The following is a 22,190-nucleotide window of genomic DNA, read 5'->3' as shown; positions in this document are numbered from 1 at the left end:
GTTCACCCCACAGCTCAATTCCACCGTTTCTTCTTTCTCAGAGATCAGTCCATATCCCCAATTCCTGCATAAACTTTCCCTGATCACTTTTACCCATATTTGTCTCTTTCCAATCATTACAATGTAATCAAATACCACCTCCTATTTTTTAATATAAATACCAGGGATGAAACATATTTTTCATCCCTCTTCATTCTTGCACACAAGAACGGTTTACAACATCTCTTGCTGCATTTCTGTATCATAATGTTTCTAGGAGATCAAATAACAACTCAGTGAATGTGTATGTATCACTGTGCAGGTCAACTCCACATACTTAAAAATGCATCCTGAGCAAAGTTACCAACAGAATTTGTCCCTGAAACCTTGAGGAGTAATGAGATTTAATTTTGTCCAGTACCTGCCAACCACTGTGTAAGGTGGTCTGTGACTGCCTGACTATAACATGTGGATAGGAAAAAAAAAAATCAATAAAGTGAAAGCATATTAATTGATGAGCAATACTTTCTTATAAAACAGGCAAAAAGAAGGTGAAATGGAAATTGTTTTTAAACAATTCTCAGTTGTAATTTTTTTCTCATGGTGTCATAACCAAGACGACCAAGACAAACCATTTGTTTAAACTTCAGACTGAGGACTTCTGCTGTTTTACCTACAGTTGCTTAGGAATGAGGAGGAGGGGTGCTGGCCTGGAGCCCCTACTCTACCTCCTAGGAAAAGAAAAAAAAAAAGAACGATGATAATGGTAAATTTTAAGTACTGCTACTGATGATGATGATGATAAAGTTTCTTGCTGTATTCCAGGTCCTGTTCTAAATGCCATATATATAAAGACTGTGTCTATATATATATATATATATATATATATATATATATATATATATGGACACAGTTCTTTCAGCCATCTCATGACCACTGTACAGATGAGGAAAATTAGTCATAACAAGGTTGAATAAGTCGCCCAAGGCCACAAGCCAACCATAACGACCGGATGTAAACCCAGATATACAGGTTCTAGAGCCCATGCCCCATTCTGCTGTATCACACTGCCTCTCCTATTACAAAAAGCCTCCCAGTTGTAGAAATGTGGATCTGCTGTGTTCAATGTCAGTGCAGAAGTGAGCAAGGGCTATTCCTTGAAGCATACATCTGACTACGTCAACGTGACTAAGTCTTTTCAGTTAGTAACATGCTTGTTGAGGGTTTTACAACAAAATCTTAATGAAGATAGCCTTAAATTCACACATGCACCCAAGTAAATGTAAGAATCCACAGAAATGAGGAAGAGTAATTGTTGTGCCAAATGAAATTCTTAAGTCTGAATATGTTTTCTTATAACATAATTGTTTATGTGTTAAGAGTTTGACACTTTTCAGTAATATAGACAAATTACACTTGGCAGAAAAAGCTCTCAATATGTTTACAAGGTATTCCAGAAAGAGATAAATAAAGGTGCTTAAATCAATAAAAGTGAAGTCAAAAAGCATGTTTATGGATATCAGGATTTCTAAGGAACTAAACATAATTGAATTCTGGCTATTTTTCTATTGAAATGAAAATGGCCATTGCTAAGAGAAGTATTTGATTATTGAAGATAAAACTAAAGTTATCAATATAACACCGAGTTCACTACTACAAGCAGTGGAAGAATGTTATTAGACCCACAAATCAATAGAAAAATGGTAACATTTTGCTTCAGATAACAGAAGATTGTTTTTCTTTTTTTTTTTCTCAGTGTTTTATTGTTATTGTTGTTTTAGCCACTAACACAAAGAAAAAAATTCCCCCATGTTTCTCTTCATTTTCTTGGCATATAATGTCTTTCTACATTTAATTTGTCCTTTCTTGGACTTTATAGTACTTAATCCCCCTCTCTCTCCTCCTTCCTCTCTTGACCCTGGATCTCTGCAGATGACTACCTCTTAGTTATTCCTCTAATTTTTCTTCTTTAAGTAGATAATAGAATTAAAATCTTCGCACCCACATACTCTTCCCCAAATAATCAGTTTTCATAAAGCAACCCTTCAGTTATACTAGTTCTTTGTGTACCCTTCCAAAGGGATTCCATATCTCTAAAATTTTATATTCCCATCTTTTTCTCAAATTACAAATACACCATAGTATTTTAGACCTTTGTTTCATTCACTATTCTTGGAGGTTTGCCTATGTCAGTTTACATTATATATTTTCAAGTTTTAATCTTTTTCTTTTCCACCTGTAGTATAATAATTTGAATTGTTATGTGATATTCTACATATTTTATATAATATATAAATATATATATTTGTTTATAACATAATTAAATTCCCATGAAGTCTGTTTTACGTATTACAATGTTACATATATCATTCCAATGGGTTCCTTCCTGTCCTTTTCCAATTCTGCCCAGAGAAAATAATTACTCTCTTGACATTTGAGTTATAATCATCTTGGTTTTAAAATATTTTATCTTGTATATTTTATCTCAGAAATATCTTCAATTTTCTTTTGTTAAGTTTCATAAAAATGGATTATAAAGCAGTCTTTGAGATTTCCTCTTTATCTCTATATTACATTGATGTTTAGTCATAATACTTTCATATTCATTAAAGTATGACATTCCGTCATGTGAATATACACGACAATATATTGAACGCAATGGCAAAACCCACAATTACTTTTGCACCCACCTAATATTTATAAATGTTTATGTTGGTGGGCCTAGAGTTTCATTTTTCTATTATGAACAAAGCTGCTAGGAGAATTATTCTACATGTCTCCAGGGAAAATCTAAGAATTTACATAAACTACTTGCCTGGGAGTAAAATGAGTACTGATATTCAGGATATGTGAGTGCCCAAATTTAAGAGATACTGCCAAATTATTTTTCCAGAATGTTTGCACAAATTTACACATGAATCAGCAGTACAAAAATCTCCCATTGAGAAATATCTAACGTAGATGATGGGGTGATGGATGCAGCAAACCACCACCATGGCACATGCATGCATATGCAACGAACATGCACAATGTGCACATGTACCCCAAAACTTAAAGAAGAAGTAAACAAAAAAATCCAACCAAAAAAAAAAAAAAATGCTCCCATTGTTCACACCTATGCTAAAGCCTGGTATGGACAAATTTATATTTTCCCTCATTTCTTCTGAGTATGCATCTAAGAATGGATTCACTGTAATTGCATGTTTATCTTTAACAGGAATCACCAAACTCTTTTCCAAAGTAGCTACTTGAACTCATGTTTTCATCAATTATTTTAACATGCAAGAGTACCTTTTATTTTATAAATATTTTTTGTAAATTTCTTTCCATGTAATAAAATATGTTCTTATACCTGATGAAAGTAATTTTTAAATAATCTGTTTTTATTATTTATGTTTCTCTGATACCTTCTGCTTCATTTATTTATTTTTATATGTTTTTGTTGTGATTGCTTTGTTGAATGGGCAGAACTTTTTACAAAGTAGGTTTTAAACTCTCAATGAGTTTAAAGGAGTTTAAAGGGAGATTGAGATAGATGCAGATGAAAAACAATCAACTATAATTTTCTGTAGGCATTTTATCAGTCACTTGATTTAAAGATAAGAATCAGCCTATCCTTTAGTCTCTCATGGGAACTATAAACCCAGATTCTAGCATTCTGTGGGACAAGTAGACTAAGATGGGCCTGGGATTGTATGTTCCTTGTATGTTCACTTAGTTTCCTTATTTTAGGTAGATAATCAGCTGTATCTAATGTGGTGTATTTGCCAGTTTTCATCCTGCTAGTAAAGAGAAACCTGAGATTGGGACATATACAAAAGAAAGAGGCTTAATGGACTCACAGTTCCACATGGCTGGTGAGGCCTCACAATCATGGTGGAAGGTAAAGGGCAAGAACCACATGGGGGCAGACAAGAGAATAGAGCTTGTGCAGGGAAACTTTCTCTCATAAAATGATCGGATCTCGTGAGACTTATACACTCCCATGAAAACACCATGGAAAAGACCCGTACCCATGATTCAATTACCTCTCACTGGGTCCCTCCTACAACACATGGGAATTTTAAGAGCTACAATTCAAGGTAAGATTTGGGTGGGGACACTGCCAAGCCATATCATATGGTAAGTAATTTATGACACTAATAATTCTTTACTAATATATGGGAAATTAGGTTTATTAAGGATCCGTTTATTTGACTACATCACTCGGCATCTACTACAGTCAATGCTATTAGTTCAAGAACAAAAGAAATTCCTCAGGGAAACTGAGGGCCTACAGGTTGCCTGCCTCTTGAGTAAGGAAGAAACAATCCAGGGATCTGCCTATGCCTGACAAACGTGCAAATCAGCAAATGTTTTGAGACCATACAATTTACTGCATAGGAGAATCATTATCTTAATACCATCAGAGTATTGTGTTTATGCTCTGTACAGCACTGAAATGCAGTTTTTATTATTTAGCATTTATTAATTTATTTATTCAAGCCATTTATTTACTTTCCTGTTTAATTGTAATTCTAGGAGAGCAGCTATATTATCTGCCTTATTGTTATATTTCCAATAACCCAGAAAGTAGATGTTTAATAAATGCTTTTCAAATGATTGGCAGAACAGAATGGTGTAAGCAAGGAAGAGTGCCTTAGTCTTTTCAGGCTGTTATATATAAAACTACCATTCTCTGGGTGCCTTATAAACAACACAATTTTATAAGTAAATTTTATTTATGAGGCTGAGAAGTACAAGATCAAAATACCAACAGATTCAGTGTCTGACAAGGACACATTCCCTGGTTCATATTGGAGGTTTGGATGTAAATATACAAATTTTCTTGAGACATAAACATTTTAGTCTGCAGGAAGAAGAGTACATATTTACATCTATCTTAGGTTACCAAAATTGCAAATATACTGCCTAAAAATAACAGGAACTTAGCTAATTTACATTCCCACCAGTAGTTTACAGGGACTGTCTTTTCTCCATAACCTCACCTATACTTATCTTTTTTTTTTTTTAACAGCCAGTGCAACCATGTTGAAGTGACATCTCATTGTGGTTTTAATTTGCATTTCCCTGATAAACAGTGATGTTATTTTTTTTGTTCACGTATGTGTTAGTCATTTGTATGGATTCTATTGAGAAACGTCTGTTCAGATCATTAGCCCATTTTCTAATGGGTTGTTTTAATGTTATGTTGTTGAATTCCATGTATGTTTTATATATTAATCTCTTATCACACACATGATTTGTAAATATTTTATCCCAATCTTTGGATTATCGCTTTACTCTGTTAATTGTTTCCTTTGCTACAAAGCTTTATTTGTTTTCTGGTTTTTGTTTTTGTTTTTATTTTGAGACAGAGTCTCACTCTGTCGCCCAAGCTGAAGTACAAGGGCATAATCTCTGCTCACTGTAACCTCCACCTTCCAGGATCAAGGGATTCTCCTGCCTCGGCCTCCTGAGTAGCTAGGATTAGAGATATGTGCCACCACGCCTGGCTAATTTTTTGCAATTTTAGTACAGATGAGGGTTTTTCCATGTGGCCAAGCTGGTCTCAAACTCCTGACCCCTGGTGATCTGCCCACCTAGGCCTCCCAAAGTGCTGGGACTACTCACCTGGCCACAGAAACTTTTTAGTCAGATGCAGTCCCGTTTGTCTATCTCTGCTTTTGTTGTCTGTGCTTCTGATGATATCTAAGAAATCACTGTCCAGACCAATGTTACAGAGCTTTCTCCTTGTGTTTTCTAATAGTTTTACAGTTTCAGGTTTTAAATCTTTACTTCATTTTGAGTTGATTTTGTAAATGATATGTCATAGGGGTTCAATTTCACTATTTTGCATGTCAATATACAGTTCTCCCAACACTATTTACTGAAAAGACTGCCCTAACCCCACTGAGTCTTGACAGTTTTGTTGAAAATTAATTGACAGTTTTTTGGGGTTTATTTCTTGGCTTTCTATGTTATTCTATTGGTCAACATGTCTGTTTTTATGCTAGTTCCATGCTTTTTTGACCACTATGGTTTTGTAAGGTATTTTGAAATCTGACAGTGTGACTGTTTGTTCTTGTTATTCTTTCCTACTTGGGGTTGTTCATGAACCTATACACAGTCTTCTAGGGTATATAATAATTTAAATTTTGTGACCCTAGCATTACAGTATCCTTAACATGGTATTTCCTCAAAAATTGTAAGCATCTAAGTTAAAAAAAAAAAAAATGGGGTTTCACCATGATGGCCAGGCTGGTCTTGAACTCCTGACCTCAGGTGATCCACCCACCTCAGCCTCCCAAAATGCTAGGATTACAAGTGTGAGCCACTGCACCCAGCAAGCATCTAAGTATTAACAGTTTCCTAAGTCCACTATAATTTTAACTTTTTTGATGAAAAAGTATCCTTGAGTAACTATAATTTATGATAATTCATCACTATGTAGGTTTTGTTCATTTTTCTTTTAAAAAATTTTCACAGCAAGCATATCAATTTACAGATTTTTTTTTTTTTTTTTTTTTTTTTTTTTTTTTTTTTTTTTTTTTTTTGAGACAGAGTCTCACTTTGTCACCAGGCGCCAGGCTGGAGTGCAGTGACACAATCTTGGCTCACTGCAACCTCTGCCTCCCAGGTTCAAGCAATTCTCCTGCCTCAGCCTCCCGAGTAGCTGGGAAAACAGGCACACGCCACCATGCCCAGCTAATTTTTGCATTTTTATTAGAGACAGGGTTTCACCATGTGGGCCAGAATGGTCTCGATCTCTTGACCTTGTGATCTCGGCCTCCCAAAGTGCTGGGATTAAAGGTTGCTTACAGGATTTTATATAGCACAAAGGAATAAAATTACAAAATAAAAGTTATTTTTTTTATGAACCAAAAATTAATTCCAGCTTTCAAAGTGAGACATTTGTATATTTAAGTTCAGGAGGAATCAGTTTTGACTTGTGATATGTTGTCAGTGGAGTGAAAAATAAAAACTTATTTCTTTTTATTCATGTTCTATATACTCATGTGTTATATATTTTCTCAAAATGTGGCTAGGCCTAAAGTTATCACTCTTTCAGCCTCACTTCAGATATTTAAAAAAAAAACTGCTTTATGAGTTGCAAATCATTAAAACATAAATATTTCATCAGTATTTGGTAAGTCAGAGAAGTGCTTACCCAAAGTAAACCCTTTGAAGGGGTGATAAAACTGACAGTGAGTGACAGCCTATGAACATATACAGAAAAATTAAAAAATATTACATATCATGCCAGTATGGTTGCTGTAGGAAAAACTCAAAAAAACTCAAATGAAAACCTATACATCTCATCATTTGTCTCCTAATCAGTAAAATCATTTTGAAGTGGCCTTGTTGTCTGGGGTGACACCCGAGATTCTTTGTCTCACAGCCACGGATGTCAAGAACATAGACACACAAAAAGAGTGAGGTATAGAGCAGAAATTCAACAGGCAAAAGACAGAGAATTGCTCTCTGCTACCAAAAGAGGTCTGAGAAAAACGGGTTGCTAATCTGTGGTGAAATGCAGGGATTTTTATAGATGAACTAATGGGGAGGCAGTGTCTGATTTATAAAGAACATGAAAAATCTCTTAGGACTAGGTGTGCCATCTGCATAGGGTGTGTATCTTTGGCAGCCCCCACCCCAATCTTTTATTATTCATGTGGTTTTTCTGCCTGAGCTTCTCCATGTTGCCCATTTTTGCTGTACACATGCTAACAAGAAATGGAAGGCTGAGCCCCATGGTAGATATGCGTGGCTCCCAGATAGGCTTTTCCTATTAAGATAGCTGCCAGCATCCCCCGATGCAAGCTTCCAGCTTCCTTATTTATGTTTGCAGCTTGATCTTTTGCTCTGCTCTTTGTTAGAAATGATTTCTTGGGCTGATTTTTGTAAGAAAGGGAGTTCTGCTGAAGACCCTTTTGCCCTCACTATCTAATTAATTTCTATCTCCTATATCAGTTTCAGCGCCAAAAAAAAAAATCATTTTATAAAAACATTGCTAGCAATTGTGACACCTGATGCACATCCATGCTATTAATTTTTTCTCTTTTCCCTTCAAGCTGAAGTTTGAAGTAATTTTTTTCTACCAGTTTGGTAGGCATGGAATTCTTATAATACCTTTGTAAAATATTTCTGGTTATAACTGAGCAATGGGATTAAAAGTAATGGCAAATGAGGCATTTTGTTTGGTGCACTTGTCATGTTATAACTCTACACAGATTATATAGTCAATAGCATTTCTGTGATACCTTGACAATCATTTTAATTGACTGAATTGTGTCCATCAATAAAGGTATATCCAAGTCCTAAGCCGCCAGTATCTGAGAATCTGACATTATTTGGAAAAGGAATCTTTGAAGATGTAATTAAGGTAAGAATCTCAAAAGTAACCTGAATTTAGGCTGGACTCTAAACTTATAAGGACACTTGTCCTTATAAGAAAAGAGGAAGATACAGAGATATAAAGGGAAGACAGCTAAGAATTGCCAGCTTTCTCTGGAAGCTGGAAAAGAGGCATGGAGCAGATTTGACCTCAGAGACTCCAAGAGAAAGCAACTCTACCAAGTTGATTTTGGATTTCTGGTCTCCAGAACTGTGAGAGAATAATTACTTTTGCCTCAAAGCTATCAAGTTTGTGGAAAATTGTTATGATATCCCTAGGAAACAAATCTATTGCCAAGACTTCCATAATTTATGACTTTCGCTTTAATCTACTAGAAGCAATATAGAATATGGTAAAAGAAACAGTTTTGGAGATTGTCTATCTAGGTTCAGTCCTGAGTTAACCACTTACTAACCACAAAAATTATAAAATATTGCCAAATATTGTACAAATCTTATTGGACCTGTATCAGAATTAAGCAGAAAATGTTCTAAAGATATTGCTTACAGTTTTTCCAGCTGTCTAGAAAATACTCAATAAATACTGACAAAAATTGTTCCTAAAGGATGATGCTGGTTGTATCTCTGTAACTGAGGTGAAGAGAGACGCAACAGCTTAGGTTTAAAATTAATATGTACTATTTGCTATAATGTAAACTCAAGTAAAATGTGGCCTTTTCTTATCCATTTGCAAGTTTATCATTTTGCATATGTATAGATGTGTCAGCCATGAAACAACACATAGAAGGTACAGAGAGAAGGTATACCAGGACCAACCAGAGAAGAGCCAGGAAAAGAGGCAAGATAGATAGAGAGAAGCCAGACTGATGATGGAGTTAAATATCATATTAAGGAATTTAGGCACTGTCTTATACAATGAAGTGCCACTAAAGGAAACAAAGCTGAGAAATAACATGTCTTGGTTGTGTTTTACATATTCTGGCTGCAGTGTGTGAGAATAAATTTAAGAATGACAGACAGAAAGCCCAGTTAAGAAATTTTTGCTGTGCTCTATGTGGGAGATAACAAACATTCAATTTTATTTTAATATTTTATTTTATTTTGAGACAGAGTCTTGCTCTGTCACCCAGGCTAGAGTACGTTAGTGCAATCTCAGCTCACTGCAAACTCCACCTCCCAGGTTTAAGCAATTCTCATGCCTTAGCCACCTGAGTAGCTGGGATTACAAGCATGCACCACCATTCCTATTTTTTGTATTTTTAGTAGAGGCAAGTTTTCACTACTGTCTTGGCCAGGCTGGTCTCGAACTCCTCGCCTCAAGTGACCTGCCCACCTAGGCCTCCCAAAGGGCTGAGATTATAGGTGTAAGCCACTATATCTGGTCTACAAAGATGCAATGTTTTAAAAATGGTAGTTGGGTAAAAAGGGGGAATAAAATAAGTAATAGGAAGGAATTTTTTGACTCAATGTCAAATGTGATATGAGAAGATAATAAAAATGACAAGTAAGGATGCATCATTGGTAAAAAAAAAAAAAAAAAAATCAAATGAAAATGTACAGGAATGAAGTATATTTGAGGATAGAGAAATAGAGTGAGCTTACTTTCCCCAAGTTAATATTTGTGGAACAAGAAGAATAACCCTATGGAGTACTCAGTAGTCTAAATTAAAAAAAAAGAAGTACGACTATTCCTATAAATTAAGGAGTTGGCATTTATTTGCTATTAAGATCATGAGGCTGGATGTGGTGGCTTATGCCTATCATCCCAGCACTTTGTAAGGCCAAGAATGGAGGACTGCTTGCATCCAGGAGTTTGAGGACAGCCAGGCAACATAGTGAGATCCCCTCTCTACAACAAATAAACAAAATTAGCCAGGCATGGTGGCATGTACTGGTAGTACCAGCTACTAGAGAGGCTGAGCCAGGAGGGTCACTTGAGCCTAGGAGGTTGAGGCTGCAGTGAGCCAAGGTTGTGCCACTGCATTCCAGCCTGGGCAACAGAACTGCTTAAGAAAAAAGGAAAAAAAAAATGAGAATGTGTAAGATCACCAAGAACTGTGTGTAGACTGTGAGAGTTGCTCCTAAGTACAAACATATAAACATAAAGGAGAAAGAGAGAAGCTCTTGAAGAAGAAAACCAGAGGTATGACAATGACCAGAGGAGTGCTGTGCCCTGGCAATGAAGGGAATTAAGAAAGGGAGAGTAAGTGTTCTAGGATTCATTCAATAGAAGAGCAGAATAAAACATAGGATTTGGAAGTATGAAGGTATTTAAATTAATAATTGTGTCATAGCCCCATGGCTCCTTCTTGCTGGCTACCTGAAAAAGTCAAGACACTGAGAACAGCAGAAATGTTGCAAGTGAGAAGGAGTTTAATTATCACAAGGCAGCCAAGTGGGAAGACTGGACATATTTCTCAAACCTGCTTCTCTGAAAGCTCAGAGGATAGGATTTTTAAGGACAATTTAGCAGGCATGGGGCTAGGGAATGTGTGCCGCTGATTGGTTGGGTTGGGGATGAAACAATAAGAGGATCTGTCTTTGTATACTTGAGAGTCAGTTTCCAGTTGGGGGAGGCCACATGACTGGTTGAGTCAGTTGCTTGGTATGAGGCATGAGTCCAGGTAGCATCAGTAGGTCAGGAGAATGAAAAAATCTGAAAAATATCTCAAAGATCAATCTTAGGTTTTATAATAGTGATGTTATCTATAGGAGCAAGGTTGAGGGTGGTGTTTCAAATCTTGTGACCTCTGGCTACATGACTTGTGAGTGGTAAGGAATTATTAAAAAGCAAGCTAGGGAACAATGGCTGGTTATCATTTAACCATGCCTATGTCTTGGCAGAATTAAGGCTCCACCCATAATGCTGTGGCCTTTATTAGTTGTATAAAGATGGTTTAGGTCCCTGAACAAGGAGGAGGTCAGTATTAGGAAGTGACTATTATTCTCCTTGCTTTAACATCAAATTATAAGCTAAATGTCTCATAGTTAGCTTTGCCTACATTCAGAAATGATCCAGGGCAGTAAGCTTGTGAGGTTAGAAACAAGATGGAGTTTGTTTATGGTAGATTCCTCCCACTGTCACAGTTTTTGCAAAGGAGGTTTCCATTGAGTTTTTATATAATTGTTAGGCATCTTACAGGTGCAGTTTCCAGTTTAGGTCTTCTGGAATAACACTCAGTTCAAAAAGAGTTAAAACCTCAAAGCCATCACTACAGCTAGAAGAAAAACCAGGCAATACGCTGCTTCCCCAATGAACTCTCACAACTGGAATGCTGGAGAATAAGCACACAGAGCTAAAATCATGCCAAGAAATAAAAAAGTGGATGAAGAGTTTGGGGCTGATGTCATTTCTTGACAGCAGGGAATTGAACACTGGGTGATGGAACACAAGTGAAAGTAACCAACCCATTTCCAAATATTGTTTACTGGCAGCACTGGCTTCAAGCCACAGATCTAGTCTCTACTTCATGTTTTTCTGAACTCTCTGGAGTGCATCTAATGGAGAAACACATTTCATGTCCAAGATTATAGCTACAAGAGATCTGGTGAAGTGATTTTATCATTCCTATCTTTCCAAATAATAATATGAAGTGGAATTTAAGAAAGACAGTTTGAAAAAAATTCTTCCACAAATCATCAAATGTAATACAATCTCTCAACAAAACAGATATTGGAAAATATCAATTGGATGTATTATTCAGAAGTTATTGGAGCTCATAATAAAAATAGCTTCAGTGTCATGGGGAAAGTAAAAACCATATTGGAGGGATTTAGGAAGGCAGATGAAAGACAAAGAAATAGAAAGAATAATGAAGGTTGTTACTGATTAATCTCCATAGGAAGAAGAGAAAATTTATTGAGATGCTACTCTAAGAAACAGGAAGATCATTCATTCTTTAGAGTAGGGTATAAAAATAATTTAAAAAAAAGAAATAAGGAAAGGGCTTTGTTGATATTGTTTGCTTAGCAAAAGGCTATTTAAGCCTATCTATGCACTGAGGGAATGCTACCTAGGAAGATAAGGGAGACTAAATGTAAAATGGCGGGGAGGGAAGAGCATATTCACTCAGCAAGTTTTCTCAAGGGAGCAAAATAAAAAATAACTATATAGAAATATTTACGCAGAATAGAAAGAAAAACTCATATTTACATCTTACAGAGAAAAGAATGGTGAATATGAAATAGAAAAGTTTGTAGGAGAGTACAGAAGTGAGACTGCAACTAATGGTCACAGGATTTTTTCTATTTTTTTGTTTGGTTTGGTTTGTTTCTTCTCAGTAGCATAGATTCTACAAATAAGGTTGCCCAGTGAGAATGAGGATTAACGGACACAGAGTAAGGAGACATAGGAAAGTCATAAAAGTTTATAATAATCATTTTGAGGAATCAAAGATAGAGCTAACCAAGACCAGTAAAGGTATTAATGGGATGTTTTGAAGTCACAATCAAAGTTACTTATCGGGATATTTCACCTGTGTATTTTTGTCTCCACAGCACTTATTCAATCAAGTAGATAAAAAAATAATGCAGATGATAGCAGTGATTTGGGGTTCATTTTGAGTGGACGAATATGAGAAAATGACAGGTCCTAAGAAATCTAGGCTACTGAGAAAGTCGTTCAGACATTGCAAATGAAACTCAGGGATGCCAGTGAAGGAAGGGAGATCAGGGAGTATCTGAGTTTCTAAAACAGAAGATAATAATGTCTTAGAATCTTTGATGAAATAAAATGAAGGAAATAAGGGAATAAAAGAGCTAGAAAAACAGGAAGTCATGGTCAGAAAACAGGCAATTATATTTTAAAGCTCTGATCTCAACCAGATCAGATTAGAAAAACTTTTTGAATTTGACCCTGTAGGGAGAATTTTTGCTGTAAATGTAGATGACCACTGAAGCTACAAGAGCTGGGTCAATTAGATACAAAGCTATTGTTTGGAGTTCTACAGGTGAGGGTTCAAGACCATTCAAGTAATTAAAAGATGATGTGTAAATATGGAAAGTATGATCCAGGTACCAAAGACAGCAACAGATGTGGAACCTACAAAGGAAGATGTAGAAAATTCAGAAAGGATAGGGTAGTATGATTCTCAAAGCAGTAGAAGTTTTGATATGAAGTAGAACACTTGTGTGAAAGTGTTGGTGTGAATCTAGAGAATGATAACCCTGTTTTCTCGCCTTAACTATTTGGATTTGAAAATATAATCAATTATAGTTACATTTTAATGTAATGATTTCAATAGCAATGAATGCCAAAAGCAGGGAGAAATAGAAGCAAACGCTGGGTGTAATTTAACAACTAGGCTTCTTTAAGTATTATTAACTAGAAATGTTCAAAATAAAGAATAACCACTGATACTACTAATGTATAATGCAACTCAATCAAATGACTTTTTTTTGCCCTCCAAAATTATTAAAACAAATATTCTAGCCGGGCGCGGTGGCTCAAGCCTGTAATCCCAGCACTTTGGGAGGCCAAGGCGGGCGGATCATGAGGTCAAGAGATCGAGACCATCCTGGTCAACATAGTGAAACCCCGTCTCTACTAAAATTACAAAAAATTAGCTGGGCATCGTGGCGCGTGCCTGTAATCCCAGCTACTCAGGAGGCTGAGGAAGGAGAATTGCCTGAACCCAGGAGGCAGAGGTTGCGGTGAGCCGAGATCGCGCCATTGCACTCCAGCCTGGGTAACAAGAGCGAAACTCCGCCTCAAAAAAAAAAAAAAAAAAAAAAAACACACACAAATATTCTAAGGCACAAATAAGGCCTTTGCAAAAATTATGGCAGTGAGAAAAATCTGGCATAGCTGACTCCATTGACTCCATCATGCTTCTAACCTCACAAAGAGACTATGAAAAATATGTAGCACTATTAAACAAAATTACTGTCATAAGAAATATGGCATAATCATGCTTTTCTTGCAAGAACATTACGTGTGCTTTTCCATAAACAGTCACAGAAATGAACATTTTAATTTATATTATTCGAAACTGGGAAATCAAAATATGCCACCCCAAAATATACTTCTTTGGCATATTTTGGGTTAGCTGTGATGAGAAAAAGCAGCCAGAATTAGCTCTGAGAAGCTATCCTTTTGTAAAAGAAATTTACATCTATCTGCTTTAATAAAGAAAACAGGGATGCAGACAGAGGCTTTTTCTGAGGTTGTCTTATCAGGATCTAGGAAAGATTAACTCACAGGAGAAAGAGACTAAAGGTCTGACACTTATTAAGGTTTCACAAAGAAACTTTTACTACAGGCTACCATTTCTCTTTCTGAGGGCTGCTTCTCAGGAGACTTCATCTGTATAACAAGACAGGCTTTGCTCATTACATATTTTTTTCTCCTCACCCTCCAGTAACCTTTCGCCACTTCCCTCTCAGAGCTCCAAACCCCAACTCCTTTCCTTACAGTATAAAATCTTCAGTCTTCTGGCTCATCTTGGAGTTTCAGTTTTTATGCAGCTGCTGTGTATTTGCATACAAATTAACTTGTATGCCTTTTCTCCTACTAATCTGTCTGTTGTCCATTTGTTTTTTAGGCTCAAATTACAAAGTCTTTAACAAAGAAAGGAGAAGATGTTCCTTCATCCCTGCAAAACAAAACTCTTTTTAAACACCAGACATCAGGACCTGTTTACACATATCCTTTGCCAACACAAAAAATAGTTTTATGGTATATCCAATTTTTATGATTAATCAAACTATATCATTTTCACAATATTTAGAAAGGTTAATTTACATATGATGTTTGAGAAAGAATCAACTGAAAGTTTATTTTATTAAAAAATGAAATTGTTCTCATAAATAGGCTCTTAGAAATGCAAAACTTCTTGCTGTTAATGATTAAATGTACAACTACCTCCAGTTATTCAAAACTTGAATGTCTGATTTCCTAATCCTGTAAAACTGCCTTTTACTGACACAACAAATATAATGTGCACATTTTAATTTCCTTTAACAGAATCTACTGTTGACTCATTAAGAGTGCAAAAAATCTGCAGAGAACTACCTTTAAAATCCCCGGATAAAAAGTTTGGCAAATAACAGTTGATACATCCTATGAATTAGTCTGTCAGTTTTAAAGCATATAAAGCTTAAATGTCAAAAGGAAGATTTCTTTGTATATAGGAAAACACAGAAGCTATGTTTGAAGGTCTATTTACATTACAGTCTGATGGTTTCTTCCTGCCTGCTGCCCAGCAAAACCAATGCACTGAGAGCAATAAGTTTTGTAGCAGAGAAAGAGTTTAGTAATTACAGGGTGGACCAAGCAGAAAGACAGAAAATAATTCGCAAGTTCACTTCCCAATAATTCAGATACTAGGGATATTCAAGGATACTTTGGCTGTCACTGGGTTAGGGAATGGGGAATGCTAACTGTTTGGGTCAGACATAAAAACATATGTAGTAAAAGCAGTCTTCTTGTACCGAGCAAGTTACTGGATAGGGGTTACAAGACCCGTTAGCAGTTTCTTGGTATGAGTTACTGGTTCAGGTGTTACCAGCTGGTATATCAGAAGGCAGTGTCTGAAAAGTATCTCAAAACCAGCCTTAGGTTTTATTATATTATCTATAGGAGCAAATATGAAGACTACAAATCTTGTGACCTCTGGCTACCTGATTCCTGAGACATAATTTTAACCTTGTGGACAACGTGTTAGTTTTACAAAGGTGGTTTTAGTCCCCAAACTAGAAGGCAATTAGTTTTGGGAAAGTGTTGTTATCATCTTTGTCTTAAATTCTTTTCATAGGTATCTCAAGCTCTGCCCAAGAACGAGCAAGACCAGCTTCTACACATACATAAGAACTAATACACTAGTTCAGCAGTGTTGCAGCATGAAAAATCAATGTACAACAATCAATTGTATTTTTACGTTTTAGCAATAAAACAAAAATTAAATTAAGAAAACACGTTCATTTAAAATAGCATCAAATGAAATGAAAATACTTAGGAATAAATTTAACCAAAGGAATACAAAATTTATCCTCTCAAAATACAAAACATTATTAAACATATTAAAGAAGAGCCAAATAAATGGAGTGGTAGCTTGTGTTTAAAGATCGGAATACTTAATCTTGTAAAGATGGCAATATTCCTCAGCTAATCTACAGTTTCAATCAAATCCCTGAGAATCCCAGCTGGCTTCTTGTAGAAATCGACAAGCTGATCTAAAATTAATGCAGAAACTTAAGGGAACTGATACAGTCAAAACAGTTTGGAAAGAAGAACAAAATTGGAAGGCTCACACTTCTTAATTTCAAAATATACTACAAAATAAATACATGGAATTGGCATACGTTTAGACATATGCATCAATAAAACAAAATTGAAAGTCTAGAAATTTGTCTTTATGTTTCTGATTTTGTTTTGACAATTAAATGGGCAAAGAATAATTGAACAAATGGTTCTGGAAAAATTAGATATCTATACACAAAAGAATGAAGTTTTATATGACTCATTTTTTTATATCATACACAGAAAATTTAACTCAAAATTTAAGAAGCAAAGCCATAAACTATTTTAAAAGTAAACTTAGGAGTAAATATTTGTGACCTGTTATTGGGCAAAGACTTTATACTTACGACACCAAAAGGACAAGCAACATAAGAAAAAATAAATTTCACTTCAACAAAAGGGAAAAAAAATGTGTTTCAAAGGATACTACTGAGAAATTGATAAGACAAGTGACAGAAAGGAACAAAATATTTGCAAACCATGTATCTGTTAAGGGACCTGCATAATAACTATATAAAGAACCATTACAACTCAACAGTAAAAAGACAAGTCAATTTGAAAATGAACAAAAACTACCAACATTTTCTCAAAGAATATCTAAAACTAGCCAATAAACAAATGAAGAAATACTCAATATTAGTTGTCATCAGAGAAATGCAAATCAAGACCAACTACAAATGGGATACAACTTCACACCCACAAGGATAGCTGTTGTAAAAAAGACATAATAACAAGTGTTGGGTAAAATACAGAAATATTGGAACCCTAACACATAAATGAGACTGCAAAATGGTTCATCTCCTACAGAAAATAGCCTGCCAATTCCTAAAAGTGTTAAAGTTTTCAGCAATTCATTCATAATAATTTACCCAGAGAACTGAAAATATATGACTAAACAAAACTTTATACACAAATTTTTATACCAGTATATTCAGGATAGCCAAAAAGTGTAAACAAGCCAAATATCTCTCAATTGGCAAGTGTATAAAATAAAATATGGTATATAAACATGAAGAAATATCACTCACTCAAAAAGTAATTCATGCTACACTGTGTTTGAACCTTGAAAACATTATGCTAAGTGAAAGAAGCCAGACACAAAAAGATCATTTATTGTATGATACTGTTTATATAAAAGGTCTAAAGCATGAGAATCTATGGAGATAGACTGTAGATGAAGAATTGCTTAGGGCTCAATAAGAGGTTGGGGAACAGTAAGGTACAACTGGTTACAGATACAGTGTTTCTTTTGGGAATGTTGAAATGTTCTAAAATTGACAGTGAGGATGACTGAAAAACCCTGAATATGCTAAAAACCACTGAATTATTTTCTTAGTGAATTATATAGTTTATAAAGTACATGCCAAAAAAGCTCCTATTAGGGAAATGAATGTAAGAAAATAATACATAAATTTTGAAAATTATTTTATTGGAACAATATAAGCTTCAACCCTGATTTTTAAAATAGTTCAGTTATACTAATACATAATTTGTTTCATAATTTAGGCTATTTTAAGAAGATCAATGATTTTTATGAATGGGCCTAGAGCTTATTAGTTTACTAAAATAATAAGTAACTATATGACAAATTGTCATGTTTGTCATTAATGTTTACTGTGTATTCTATTATTATACTGTAGCACTAAACTTTATATATTTAATAACTGTGAGTACTAAAATAAAAATTAGAAACTGGCCATTCTCTCTTAGTTTTATGTGAATTCTAGACAGTTCTCATCACATTTAAAGTCACAGTCTGGGGTTTTGTTTTGTAGACTATACAATTATAATCATTCCATTAAGTAATTAATAATGATTTGTTGTTATATCTAAGGTCCAGAAGTGGGATCCAGTAAACCTGAAATCCAATCACAGCTTTCTAACATTCTAACCCATCAAAATCATTTAACTATTGTAAAATTTACCCATTCATTGATAAGATTAGGGAAATTGACTAAAATCTACACAATGTACTCTTAAAGTTCTAAATTGCAAATATTAATAGCATAGTAAATATATTAGGTATCAATTCTACAGGAATATAGCAATTTATTAAAAAGAACACCATAGATTGGTAGAATATTTGTATACAAATTATAAAGAAATAATCTAAAAATAAGATTTGGAAGAAAATATGTAAGAGAAGTTGCCATTTTCCTTTAATTCTTATTTAAATTAAAATAGGGGCCAGGTGGCCAAGCTCAGTGGCTCATGCTTGTAATCCCAGCACTTTGGAAGGCCAAGGCAGATGGATCACCTTAGGTCAAGAGTTTGAGACCAGCCTGACCAACATAGCAAAACTCTGCCTCTACTAAAATATATAAAAATTAGCCATATGTAGTGGTGGGTGCCTGTAATCCCAGCTACTCTGGAGGCTGAGGCAGGAGAGTTGCTTGAACCTGGGAAGCAGAGGCTGCAGTGACACGAGATTGTGCCACTGCACTCCAGCCTGGGCAACAAGAGTGAGATTCCATCTCAAAATAAACAAACAAAAAAATTCAAAGGCACTTTATGCTAAAAACTTTCAATAAACTAGGTATCCATGGAACATATCTCAAAATAAAAAGCTGTTTAAGACAAACCCACAGCCAATATCATACTGAATGGGCAAAAATGGAAATATTCCCTTTGAAATCAGGCAATAGAAGAGGATGCCTTCTCTAACAACTGCTTTTGAATATAGTATTGAAAGTTCTAGCCAGAGCAATTAGTCAAGAAAAAGAAATAAAACATATTCAATTAAGAAAGGAGGAAGTCAAACTGTCTCTATTTGCAGATGACATTATTGTATATTAAGAAGATCTTATCGTCTCAGCCCAAAAACTCCTGAAACTGATAAGCAACTTCAGCAAAGTCTCAGGATACAAAATCAATGTGCAGACATCACAAGCACTCCTATACACCAATAACAGACAAAGCCAAATCAAAAGCAAACTCCCAACCACAATTGCTACAAAGTGAATAAAATACCTAGGAATACAACTGACAAAGGATGTAAAGGACCTCTTCAAGGAGAACTACAAACAACTACTCAAAGAAATAGGAAAGGACACAAACAGATGGAAAAAAATCAATGCTCATGGTTAGGAAGAATCAATATTGTGAAAATGGCCATACAGCCCAAAGTAATTTATAGATTCAATGCTATCCCTATCAAGCTACCTATGACCCTCTTCACAGAAATGGAAAAAAACATCTTAAGCTTCATATGAAACCAAAAGAGAGCCCACCTAGCCAAGACAATCCTAAGCAAAAAGAACAAAACTGGAGGCATCATGCTACCTAACTTCACTATATCACAGGCTACAGTAACCAAAACAGCACGGTACTGGTACCAAAACAGAGATATAGACCAGTGGAACAGAAGAGAGGCCTCGGAGGAAATACTGCCCACCTACAACCATCTCTCTTTGACAAACCTGACAAAAACAAGCAATGGGGAAGGGATTCCCTGTTTAATAAATGGTGTTGGGAAAACTGGCTAGCTATGTGCAGAAAGCAGAAACTGGACCCCTTCCTGACACCTTACACTACAATTAATTTCAGATGGATTAAAGACTTAAACATAAGACCTAACACCATAAAAACCTTAGAAGAAAACCTAGGCAAAACCATACAGAATATAGGCATAGGCAAGGACTTCACGACTAAAACACCAAAAGCATTGGCAACAAAAGCCAAAATAGACAAATGGAATCTAATTAAACGCTAGAGCTTTTGTACAGCTAAAGAAACTATCATTAGTGTGAATGGGCAACCAATAGAATGGGAAAAAGATTTGCAGTCTACCCATCTCACAAAGGGCTAATAGAATCTACAAAGAACTAAAACATATTTACAAGAAAAAAACAAACCCATTTAAAAGTGGGCAAAGAATATGAACAGATACTTTTCAAAAGAAGACATATATGAGGCCAACAAACATATGAAAAAATGCTCATCATCACTGGTTATTAGAGAAATGCAAATCAAAACTATATTGAGATACAACCTCACACCAGTTAGAATGGCATCATTAAAATATCTGGAGACAACAGATGCTGGAGAGAGGATGTGGAGAAATAGGAACACTTTTACACTGTTCGTGGGAGTGTAAATTAGTTCAACGATTGTGGAAGACAGTGTAGCAATTCCTCAAGGACCTAAAAATAGAAATTCCATTTGACCCAGCAATCCCATTACTGGGTATATATCCAAACGACTATAAACTGTTCTATTATAAAGACATGCACACATATGTTCATTGTAGCACTGTTTACAATAGCAAAGACCTGGAACCAACCCAAATGCCCATCAATGACAGACTGGACAGGGAAAATGTGGTACACATACACCATGGAATATTATGCAGCCATAAAAAACAATGAGTTTGTGTCCTTTGCGGGGACATAGATGAATCTGGAAACCATCATTCTTAGAAAACTAACACAAGAACAGAAAATCAAACACTGCATGTTCTCACTCACAGGTGAGTGCTTAACAATGAAAACACATGGACACAGAGAGAGGAGCATCATACACTGGGGTCTTCTGGGGGAGAAGAGGGGAGGGACAGTGGGCAGTGGGAGGTTGAGAAGGGATAACATGGGGAGAAATGCCAGATATAGGTGACAGGGAGATGGAGGCAGCAAACCATATTGCCATGTATTTACCTGTAATAACCTAACCTGGGTTAGCGTAACTGACTCCATCTTACTGCAAACCTGACAAGCTCTCTGGATCCTCTCCCTCCCTGCTGCAGCCCCTCAGGTGCATTACTGGGTCATGCCTGACTCAAAGCTTTAAACCGTTAAGAGTAGTTCACACTGTTCAGAGTAGCTGTAACCACCGTAACTACATCCTGCTTGCCAAGTCTACCTGCCATCGTGAATACCTTCCTTGGTGACTGATTGTATGTAAAGTTCCCCCTGCTATCCCCTTTAGTGACTGTATGGAAATACTCTTAGCAACCAACAATCCTGAGAACCTCCTGTCCCCTGGTTACCAGCCTCCTCCTACTAACTTGTTCAGCTTCTGTAAAATTCCACTTCAGCTAGGCTGACCCCCTCCCCTTCCTAAATCAAGGTATAAAGGGAAGTCAATCCCCTTCCTCAGGGCAGAGAGGTTTTTGAGCATTAGCTGAGACTCAGTCGCTGGCTCAATAAAGGACCCATAATTTGAACTCAGAGTGTGGCGTTTCCTTCTAACTCGCTCAGTTATTACATATCTATGCAACAATCCTGCATGATCTGCACATGTACTCCAGAACCTAAAGTGCAATAAAATATATGTTAAAAAATAATAAATAAAAAGAAAAATAAATAAAATAAAATAGTGGCCGGGTGCAATGGCTCACACCTGTTGTCTCAGCTACTCATAAGGCTGAAGTGGGAGGATCATGAGAGCCCTGGCCTTAGAGGCTGCAGTAAGCCATGATCTTCTTATTGTGCACAATGAGTGCACACAGATCTCATCACTCTGTTATCCACCCTGGGTAACAGAGTGAGAAGTGGTCTGTGGAAGGAAGGAAGGAAGGAAGGAAGGAAGGAAGGAAGGAAGGAAGGAAGGGAAGGAAGGAAGGAAGGAAGGAAGGAAGGAAGGAAGGAAGGAAGGAAGGAAGGAAGGGAGGAAGGAAGGGAGGGAGGGAGGGAGGGAA

The 22,190-nt window shown here is 35.9% G+C and overlaps 1 long non-coding RNA gene across 1 annotated transcript in view; it reads right to left on the bottom strand.

Moving 5' to 3' along the window:
* The window catches only part of LOC141580954 (uncharacterized), a 386,340-nt gene that overhangs the window by 157,973 nt on the left and 206,177 nt on the right, over positions 1-22,190 (bottom strand). The window lies entirely within an intron of this gene.

Source organism: Saimiri boliviensis, chromosome 13 (genome assembly GCF_048565385.1).
Source record: "Saimiri boliviensis isolate mSaiBol1 chromosome 13, mSaiBol1.pri, whole genome shotgun sequence".
Taxonomy (NCBI): Eukaryota; Metazoa; Chordata; class Mammalia; order Primates; family Cebidae; genus Saimiri; species Saimiri boliviensis.
Note: the sequence above shows the minus strand (reverse complement) of the source record. Positions and strands in the feature narration are given on the sequence as shown.